At 48.9% G+C, this 11,148-nt stretch overlaps 1 protein-coding gene across 1 annotated transcript in view; it reads right to left on the reverse strand.

Annotated features, from left to right (window-relative positions):
- LOC104623546 (USP6 N-terminal-like protein) overlaps nucleotides 1-9,834 on the reverse strand; it is a 38,646-nt gene extending 28,812 nt beyond the window's left edge. Inside the window, exon 1 of the mRNA XM_010290672.1 lies at nucleotides 9,766-9,834. The gene's annotated coding sequence lies outside the window, so the exon portion shown is untranslated. The remainder of the gene's footprint in view (nucleotides 1-9,765) is intronic.
- Nucleotides 9,835-11,148: the final 1,314 nt, after the last annotated feature.

The raw sequence follows: 11,148 nt of genomic DNA on the forward strand, positions 1-11,148 counted from the left end.
TGGAGCAGGGGAAGAGTGTGAGGAGTCCTCCCCCTGAGGAGGAAGGAGCGGCAGAGACAGCATGTGATGAACTGACCACAACCTCCATTCCCCGTCCCTCCTGTGCCACTCGGGGGGGAGGATGTAGAGAAATCAGGAGTGAAGTTGAGGCCGGGAAGGCTAGAGGGGTGGGGGGAAGGTGTTTTAAGATTTGCTCTTATTTCTCATTGCCCTACTCTGATTTTGACTGTCAATAAATTAAACTAATTTCCCCAAGTTGAGTCTGTTTTGCCCATGAAGGTAGTTGGTGAGTGATCTCCCTGTCCTCTTCTCAACACACGAGCTTCTCATTACATTTTCTCTCCCCTGTCCAGCTGAGGAAGGGAGTGATAGAGCGGCTTTGGTGGGCACCTGGCATCCAGACAGGCTCAACCCACCACAACAGCATAGTGTTCATGTGGATGACAGCAGTCCTCCTCCTCCTCTGAAACTCTGGAGCCACGACCAACCCAGCTCAGACCACGCAACAGCTATAGCACCACCTGAAGCCAGGCTACCGTAAGCCACAGTATCCAAGCCTTCAGGCTACGGGAGTGACGCTGCTGCAGTGCAGTCCCGGCTGCAGCAGTCCCTGGGCACAGAGGATGGCAGTAGGGACAGGCAGCCAGCGGGGGTGGCCTCATCTCCAGCCCACTGACCACACTCCCAAGTACTCTGTAAACAGACAAACTTCAGTCAGCCCCAGAGCTATACATCTTGCTGGTATCTTCCCCTTGCTCTCCTTCTCCAGTGCTTGGTTGCCTTATTTTTTTTTGTCTTTTTTTTTTTTTTTTAATTTTTATAGCTGTTAAAAATAGTTTTAAGTTTTTCCCCACACTTCTGCTATGAATTATAAACCCGACTCGCTGCAGGCAGGATAAGCATTGTGAAGTCATGCTATGTTATCACCTACATGGCTCCATCCTTCACAGAATCATAGAATAGGTTGGCTTGGAAGGGACCTTTAAAGGTTATCTAGTCCAGCCCCCCTGAAATAAGCAGGGCCATCTTCAACTAGACCAGATTGCTCAGAGCTCCCTCCATCCTGACCTTGAGCATTTCCAGGGATGGGGCATCTACCACCTCTCTGGGCAACCTGTGCCAGAGGTCCTGCTGGCTCACCACAGGTCCCAGATGGATACTATGCATTTCAAGAATAGCAAGGTAAAATAATTTTAGTCCACAGTTGCTAGTGTCTTAGCATTTGGAAAAGTTTTTGAACACGGAAGAGTTTAAAGCCTCTCAGAATAGCTTGTTATAGAGGCAATTGCATTTTGCCTCCTCTAAGGAGGTTTTGCCTATTTTGCCTCCTGTTAAAAGGTTCAGCACAGTTGTGAAAAAACCGTTAAAAGCCACCACAGCCTTAAAATATTTTCCCCACAGTCACATTATAAATGATCCATAACATCTTAAAGCTAAACAACTTCAATAACATGGTCCAGAGTGTTCTTGCAGGGCTTTAAAGGAGATTCCTGGAGCATCTGGGATCCACCTAGCAGAACAGACTTGAAAGCCTCCCACAAGAAATTACAAAATTTTGAAAAGCCTTTTAAAAATAAAAATAGCATCTTGACTCCTGTGTTGCATCTAAAGCTGGAAAGTAAATCCTGTGTTGCTGTGCTCTGGTCCCTCGCCAAAAGTGCTGGTGACCACCTCCTTGCTGAGAAGAGGACCATTGCCACCCTCTGTGCTACAGCTGCTCAAGAACAAGTTTACTCCAAGCTGCCACTGCAGCTCTCTAATGGACACCAGGAGCCATCTTGACCTCCCTTTAGGAGGAACCTGACAGGGTTCTTGTTGTAGGATATGCTACCCCAGCTTCTCGCGGAAGCTGCATCTCGGTGACCCGCCATGCAGCAGGCTACAGCAGTGCTTGGCACCGGATGAGCCAGAGCAACCAAAGGCATTGCACTTGGGACAATCTGACGAATGTGATTTTTCCTTGAGAGGAAAAAAAAAAAACAATAAAAACAAAACCTGGGGGAGATATAATGAGCAAAAGCATCAGCACTCTCCAAGGCTCAGCCCACTTCTCTGCACCTTCAGACACCATGCAGCAGGCTACAGCAGTGCTTGGCACCGGATGAGCCAGAGCAACCAAAGGCATTGCACTTGGGACAATCTGACGAATGTGATTTTTCCTTGAGAGGAAAAAAAAAAAACAATAAAAACAAAACCTGGGGGAGATATAATGAGCAAAAGCATCAGCACTCTCCAAGGCTCAGCCCACTTCTCTGCACCTTCAGACACCCGTAAGCAATTCTTTGCCTCATCTTACCAAATCCTTAGTGCAACCTGCTTGCTGCCACCATGTCTTTCAGACGTGAATGGAGACGGACAAGAGATCCATCCTTCCCTAACTCTTAATTTCAAAAGCAACCATTACTCCTGGTTGCCAGTGGTGTGGCAGAAACATTAAACCACATGCAGTAATCAAGGCTACCAGGGCAGCTCTTCCATGACACATTATCAGCCAACAGCAGAGGCATTTCACTGCTTTACACTCAGCTATACAGACACCAGAAAAAAGCAAACTCCTCAAATTCATGTCAGAAATGGGTTACTGATGCCACAATCAAAACAGAGCAAGGATAGAAATATTAAAGTGTATTTTCTTCGCTTATTTTTCCCAGCTGCAGCTCTTCAAAATGTTCCCATGAATTTTGCTCAATACGTGTTAATCACAGCTTAATTTTTCAAAGTAGCAAGGTCTCATGGTGTCATCTAATATACCTGCATCTTTTTCTCATATCTTTCTTCCACGAAGTTTAATTCAAAGGCAAATTCACTCCCCCACTTCTGATATTGTTTTTTGGTTGTTATGGGACCAAAGAATGCAATTTTTAGCAATGTGCTGCTAAAAATACAAATATTCTGCAGACTGGAGGGGAAAAATAAACTATGTCAAATTAAATGGGCAATTTTTCAAGACACTTACAAAGTGGAAGTTGTTCTGAACATCTCTGACCACACTCTGTAATAGAATAACCAGAGGAAGAGCAACTCGGTAACATGGGAGGGTTCACACAGCAGAAGACAGTGGCAAGACCACATATATTTTGGCATCCACCTCTGCAAAAGCTGCTCTGCAGCCAGAAATGCCATCTGGTGCACCGGAGCCAGTTCTGCAGCTCATGCCTGGAATGCGCACATTTGTTTTCTCTTTCTACTCTAACAGTGCAAAACTCCAAATTTAGGAAAAAACTTGAAAGCAAAGAAAATAGTTGATGGCAGTGGGAGGGATGGAGATGGCAAGTAGCTGCACCGGCCTCAGCACCTGACTGCAATACTGCTGCTTTTCAGAGAACAAAGGTGGTGCTGTGCTCTGCTAGCTGATTTTCAAAGTACTCTGCAGAGGGAACAGAATACAGCTTAGCTCTGTAACAGCCTATGTCAAATATGATATTGAATATGGGTATTTTCATTATTTAATTCTGAGCATACTCAAACTCCAGAGTAGGTTGACAACATGAAGTTATAGCATTTGCTTGAGGGAAATGACATCTTGTGTATATGAAAACTACCAAGACTTTTATTTTCTGGAGAGTTTGAGGAAACACATAATTCTGCCCTGATATAAATAGGCTACCTACAAATAGATGCAGTGTGTACCTGCCATGCGTCTCCATATTCAGGTTTGCGTGGCAAGGTTTTGGTAGCAGAGGGATGGCAGGGGTGGCTTCTGTGAGAAGCTGCTAGAAGCTCCCCCTGCATCCAAACCGGTAAGACCCTCCCCCGCCATCAAATCCAGCCAGTGCCGGACCGCTCCAAGATGGACTCACCGCTGGCCAAGGTCAAGCCCACCAGCAATGGTGGTAGTGTCTCTGGGGCAACATGTTTAAGAAGGGGAAAAAAACTGGCATGCAGCAATTGCAGACGGAGAAAGGAGTGAGAAGATGTGAGAGAAACAACTCTGCAGACACCAAGGTCAGTGCAGCAGGAGAGGCAGGAGGGGCTCCAGGCACCGGAGCAGAGATTCCCCTGCAGCCCATGGGGGAGACCATGGTGAGGCCGGCTGTGCCCCTGCAGCCCATGGAGTTCCATGGTGGAGCAGATCTCCACCTGCAGCCCATGGAGGACCCCATGCTGGAGCAGGGGGATACCTGAGGAGGCTGTGACCCCATGGAAAGTCCGCACTGGAGCAGGCTCCTGGCAGGACCTGTGGCCTCATGGAGAGAGGAGCCCAGGCTGGAGCAGGTTTGCTGGCAGGACTTGTGACCCCGCAGAGGACCCACGATGGAGCAGTCTGTTCCTGAAGGACGGCACCCCATGGAAGGGACCCAGGCTGGAGCAGCTCATGAAGAACTGCTGCCTCTGGGAAGGACCCACGTTGGAGAAGTTCGTGGAGGACTGTCTCGCGGGGTAAGGTCCCCACAGTGGAGCAGGGGAAGAGTGTGAGTAGTCCTACCCCTGAGGAGGAAGGAGCGGCAGAGACATTGTGTGATGAACTGACCACAACCCCCATTCCCCATCCTCCTGCACTGCTTGGGGGGAGGAGGTAGAGAAATTAGGAGTGAAGTTGAGCCTGGGAAGGCTAGAGGGGTGGGGGGAAGGTGTTTTAAGCTGTGGTTTTATTTCTCATTATCCTACTCTGATTAGATTGGTAATAAATTAAATTAATTTTCCCAATTCGAGTCTGTTTTGCCTTTGTGAAAGTAATTGCTGAGTGATGTCCCTGTCCTTACCTCGACCCACAACCTCTTCTGTATTTACTCTCCCTTGTCCAGCTGAGGAGGGGAGTGATAGAGCGGCTTTGGTGGGCACCTGGCATCCAGCCAGGGCCAACCCACCAGGGCCAACCCACCACATACCTACATAAGACTGAAGACTTTTTTTATTTTTATACACCACTCAAACAACCTTCTCAAGCCTGCCACCCATTTTCTCATGTGAGTACTGTACTTTCCCAGCAAACCGGTGGTTTTTTTCCATGACAAATACACAACGTGAAGCAGCAATGAAGAGGAATGGTAAGAAAATGTGAACAATGCGGGAATGGTATTAGACAAATTTACTAGGATACAAGTAACAGAAAGCCCCAAGCCATGTACACTTAAATTCAACTGGGAAACAAAGTTACCAGCTAGATCCTTTTAAAAAGAATGAGTTGAAAAAACCCACAATTTGTCACCTCACACTAAAACTTGCAGCTTCCAGTTTACTATTTAAGGAAGTAAAAATTAATCCCAGCAACTGTAAGCCTAAAGAGCTTTAATGAAAACACATGTTGCTGCCTACCTGCATTGAATTAGCAAACCTGAAACAAAATATCCAAATTTTGGATGAGAACAACTTTCCTCAAATTAATTCACCAGCTGCGATCTCAAGCATTGGCAGTGGAAAGAAGGTGTCTGCATCAAAAATCCAAGACTTGGTGCAAAGACTGTTATCCATAAATCAGATTTACTGTTATAGCCCTCTCCCAAAAATCCCGTAATTTTTCAGTAAGATCTGCTTAGCTCCTGCTGCCCCACATAGGGTGGCACCCGGTGGGACCAGCCTGGCTGGGAGCATGGGAACCTCTGGCCACCAGTCAACCCAACCTGCGTGTTGCAACCCCGCCCGCTGCCCAGAAGAGGAACTGCGCGTTTCCCACAGCCCCGCGGCAGCGCTGCTCCTGCTGCCCCCAGCCACAGCGCGACGTCTCCTGCATATAAACCCATCAGCGATCACCCTGCCCAGCTCCCACTGCACCAGTACCAGAAGGCACAGACACTGCCACCTCTTTTCACAGAGGTCACTTGCCAAGGGCATATCTGCAGCCCTCTGCTCACCACCAGGTCCTCTTCTCATCGCTGCTCAATTTACACGGAACAGCAACAAACTTCCATTAAACTCCACCAGGATGCAAGACTTGTACGCAGAATTTAATCCATCAGAAATGCAAATGGATGTGGTCTAAGGACTGGAGCTGAGACATCAAAGGCTCAGCTGATGGGCCCTGCAGAGGGTGCAGGTGGTTGCACATTAGCATGTCTTGAGATGCCCTCCCAGAAACTCACTGCAACCATGATTCCAGATCTGACTCCTCTGAGGCCTCCTTTGCAAAGCAGTTCTGCTGCTGGGACCTTGGCCAGAAAGCAGTTTCCCAGCCTTTGAATGGACTAGCTATGGTGATGCTAATAAGCAACTCACTTGAGCAAAAGCTGCTGAATTTTCAGTCTCTTCACAGAATCATTAAGGTCGGAAAAGACCTTCAAGATCATCAAGTCCAACCATCAACCCAACACTACCATGCCCACTAAACCATGTCCTGAAGTGCCACGTCTACACGTTTTTTGAACACCTCCAGTGATGGTGACTCCACCACATCCCTGGGCAGCCTGTTCCAATGCTTGACCACTCTCTGAGTAAATAAGTTTTCCCTAATATCCAATCTAAACCTCCCCTGGCACAACTTGGGGCCATTTCCTCTCATCCTATCGCTGGTTACTTGGGAGAAGAGACCAACACCCACCTCACCACAACCCCCTTTCAGGGAGTTGTAGAGAGCAATAAGGTCTCCCCTCAGCCTCCTCTTCTCCAGACTAAACAACCTGAGCTCCTCATAAGACTTGTGCTCCAGACCCCTCACCAGCTTCATTGCCCTTCTTTAGACAAGTTCCAGCGCCTCAATGTCCTTCTTGTAGTGAGGGGCCCAAAACTGAACGCAGTATTCAAGGTGCGGCCTCACCAGTGCCAAGTACAGGGTTACAATCACTTCCCTACTCCTGCTGGCCACACTATTTCTCATACAGGCCAGGACGCTGTTGGCCTTCCTGGCCACCCGGGCACACCGCTGGCTCATATTCAGCTGGCTATCAGCCAGCACCCCCAGGTCCTTTTATGATGAGCAGTTCTCCAGCCACTCTTCCCCAAGCCTGTAGCATTGCACGGGGTTGTTGTGACCCAAGTAGAAGACCCAGCACTTGGCCTTACTAAATCTCATACAGTTGGCCTCGGCCCATCGATCCAGCCGGTCCAGATCCCTCTGCAGAGCCTTCCTACCCTCCAGCAGATCAACATTCCCACCCAACTTGATGTCATCTGCAAACTTACTGAGGGAGCACTCGATCCCCTCATCCAGGTCATCAATAAAGATATTGAACCAGCCGCAGTACTGAGCCCTGGGGAACACTGCTTGTGACCAGCCGCCAACTGGATTTAATGCCATTCACCACAACTCTCTGAGCTCGACCATCCAGGCAGTTCTTTACCCAGCAAAGAGTACAAGAGTTCAAGCCCCTTCTGCATCTTTACAAGGAAAGTATAAAAGTTTTACATGTTTTTGTACTGGTTTTACACAGGTTTTAGACTGTCAGGCTGCACGAGCATCAGCCTGTATTGTTCAACTTCACCATTTTGCTACAAGGTGAAATGTAGATCCAGAGTCACTTGCAAAAAGGGCTTTTGAAAATTAAAATGTCAGTAAAATCCTCTCTTTTTAGGAAGTACAGCATAGGATCATGTTCTCAACCTTGGGCTGGATTTAGGGATGTGCTGGAACCAAATTTTTAAATGTTTTATACTATAGAAAAGTTTCTACTCAAGCCTCTTAAGATTACAGGCTATACATTTTGGTTATTTCTCCATTCCAGCTGCATCCACAGTTAGAGCAAATTAAAGGCAAGCATGATGCAGGCGTACAGCCAAATACAGTTGAGTTGCAGAATCTTATGTTACAGTCATCTCAACCACCTGCACCCCTTCTCAGCATGCTCTATCCCCAGAGCAAAACTTTTAAAATTTGCATTTTTTGCTTCAGTAACCTCTCACAGCACCATACAATTCTCCTGTCCAGCTGCACCCAAGCCCATGGAAACATACATGATTTTGTTTCTGCATGCTGTGCATTGAAAAAGGGAGAAATGAAGGTGTGTTGGGAGTCCTGAATGTGCCCAATTAACTACTAATAGAGACTGCTGTTAGGAGGAAAAAAACCCAACAAATTCTGACACACCACCCTTAAATGCCACACTGGCCTGTATCAGACTGAAACTACTGCTGTGGAATAAAGTCAAAAAGGTACGTACTTACTACAACCACATCTACCACTGCCAAACTCACGAAGTCGTCATTCCTGTTTCATATTCTATTTTAGAAGCACATGTTAACACCCCATTTTATATCTTTAGCCATCCAAGGTATAAGCCTACAATTTTTCTTTTAGGGGAACAGGCTTAAAGGAAATGCTTACGCACCTCTACGGGTGCAAATGCTTATACAACATTTGCTAAGAGGTGAGACCCTCACATGAGGCACACCTGCAGTCTACATCACTTACCAGCAAAGCACTACTCTCGCTTGTAAAGCCACTACTAGTGGTAACAGTGACTCGTGTGCTTCCATGCCCTGGATTAAACCCAGCCATACAAAGCAGTGCAACAGTCCGCTTACAGAGCGTCTAAAAGCAAGATGCAAAAAGTTGAATAAAGTAATATCAGGGTTGTTTGTTTTTTTAAGTGCATGAGACAGGCACCTCACCATGCAGGCTATCAGCTCACAGCAAACTCCCCCTCCCCGTTGCCTGGTGTAATTTGGGGGGCACAGTCAGCAGCTATGAGCTGAGGGGAGCTGTCATCAGAAACTCTTTTCCCATGTGCTTAAAGCCTGTCAAAAGCAAAGCCACAGGGTTACACCACTGCACATACCTGCCAAGCACAGCCAAAACTAGCACGGCTCTGGGTCTGCTTCGACTGCATCGCCACAGCCCGTGGAAATCTCAGAGCCTCCCGAGACAGGCAGGAGGAGCCGCGGGCTGCTGCAGGCGGGTGCCAGCATGGAGGGCTGCGTGGCTGGGAGGTGACAAGCCGCAGGAAGTGACGGCCATGCGCCGCCAGCTGCAGGCACAGCTTCTGCTTCGCGAGACCTGGCTCCCCACGCGGAAGTAAAGCTGTTCCCAAGGTCTTGCTACAAGACAGGCCAGCGTCCCCACCACCGTATTTTTTACTAGAAAACCAAATTTCAATCCAAAAATGGCCAACACACTCGATGCGCTTCCATTGAGGACTTCAGGCCTTCTGCCGATCCCCATCTGCAGCTCCTCTCATTAACAAACCCAGACTGCAAACACCCTGGCCAGGCACCAGCTTCAAAACCACACATCACCAATCTTAGCCCAAATCCAGCACGCACTCACAACCCTGCTACCAAAAAGGAAATCAGACTTGCACTCGCCAAGTGAATTACGACTTCAGGAATGAAATTACTATCAAGCAGGATGAACCAAGACACCGGAGATCCTGTTTGCATGCTTATTTCCTTGACTACAACAAAAAATCTAGAGCACACAAGCAAGTTTTTTTTTTTTAAAAGAGTGTAAGGAGCACTAAGCCAGCTGAATTGCAAGGAGTTTTATGTTTTAACTGTCTCAGGGTCTTTTGAACATGAATGCCCACAGATCACTTTATATGAGTCGCAGATGCGTTACAGAAAATTCAGATGAGCTCCTGTCCCAGTAAACTTGCATTGTATCCAAAACCGCACTGGATGCTGCACTGGGTAAAACCACGCTCACCTCCCTTAGCAGAGGCGCTGGGAACACCCAAGTGAGAACCTCCACTGCAACTCACTTTGACGCCACCAGCAATGTCCCAACAAACCAGAGCATCCAGCATCATCACAGATGAGATCTCGCAGATTTATTAGCACGTGTACCCACAGCACACAACGGCTCTCGGGGCGATTCTCATCTGCTCCAGAGACAGTTTCTGACTTCAGAGGAGGGAGGATGGAAATGCAACCCGGCTCCAAGCGATATGCCCTTACCTGAGCCTGGTATCAGGTGCCGAGACGCATCAGTTCAGCTGGAGTTGTCCTCTCCCCTGCGGGCATCTACCTGGCAGGAGTTGGTTGTCTCCACCGCAGGGTGGCGAGGACCCCCAGCCACCACAGCCCGCCGGTCAAATGCCCCGTGGCCTCACCCGTGCTGTCCCAGCTCAGTGCAGCGGCTCTCCCCTCCGCTCCACTGGCCCGTGAGAGCTCACCATGAGCGGTGGGAAGAATAGGTGAGGTGGAGGCAATCTGCACCTGGGCACTCTCTTCCCCCAGGCTCACTGCAAAGGAAAGGAGAAGGTGGTAAGTTTTCCAGTTCTGGCATGGCGAGGGCACTGTCCTTTACCGGCACGGGGGTCTTCGCACACAGAGGAAAGGCAGGTCCCATCGGAGCGGGCAGCAAGGCAGCATCTCAGCGGGGTGGGGAAGGAACAGGCTGGAACAGGAGGGCACCCCATGGCGGAAAGTAAACTACGGTCCTCCGCGCTGCAAGAAAATCCTTGGCGTGGGTCATGCTCGGATTTTGTTGATTCAGTGGGTTTTTCAGGGTGAGTTTTCTCCGCACCCAGCTCACAGCATCAGCCCAGCCCAGCACGAACGTGCGCTAACACAGAGGACTCACTACAGGGATTTTGTTTGGGGCTGGGCAGGAATTTTACAACTACCTGACCTAGTGCCAGGTAGCAGAAAACCAGGCTGCACGCCTCCAGTGGCACATCATCTCGTCCAGGGTGTTTATGCAGGGGTGCTCAGCCCAGACACAATCCAGCACCCGGTTTGCAGCTGGGGGCTGTGTTTTAGCCCATTTTCTGGCCTAGTTGAGTGCCGGGGGATGGAGGAGCTTGCCATGCAGATCTCAGAGTCCATCACACCTTTGTACCAACAGGCGCATGCTACAGGCCACTCGGCAGGCAGAATATGTCCCCTGTCCAAACCAAAGGCACAGTATTACTCCCAACTTCAGCCAATCTAAAAGCATGTTGCTGCCAAGAAGGGATGCGACGGTGGAGACCGGGCCATTCCAAGCTGGGGGGAAATGGAGAAGCAGCACATGGGGCTCGGGTCGGTTTAAGACCAGTAACACAAGATCTCCGACTCACACGGCCGGAGCGCTGGCACCGGCAGCGCCACCTGAGCCGCCTTCCAGCACTTGCACTTCTACCCGATACATCCGAACCGCCAACGCAGTTCAAAGGACACCAGAGCCCAACATATAGCCATCATTTTTTTAAAACAAGTTTTTAATTCTCACCTTAACCAACCCAGAGGAGCAATGCACTGGTTTCACAAGCGTGAAATCAAGAAATCACCCCAAAACATGACACTTCTGCTTGAAGACAGCAAGCGCCAGGAGGGGGAAGAGCGTGCCAATGCCCG

This window comes from Phaethon lepturus, unplaced genomic scaffold (genome assembly GCF_000687285.1).
Source record: "Phaethon lepturus isolate BGI_N335 unplaced genomic scaffold, ASM68728v1 scaffold547, whole genome shotgun sequence".
Taxonomy (NCBI): Eukaryota; Metazoa; Chordata; class Aves; order Phaethontiformes; family Phaethontidae; genus Phaethon; species Phaethon lepturus.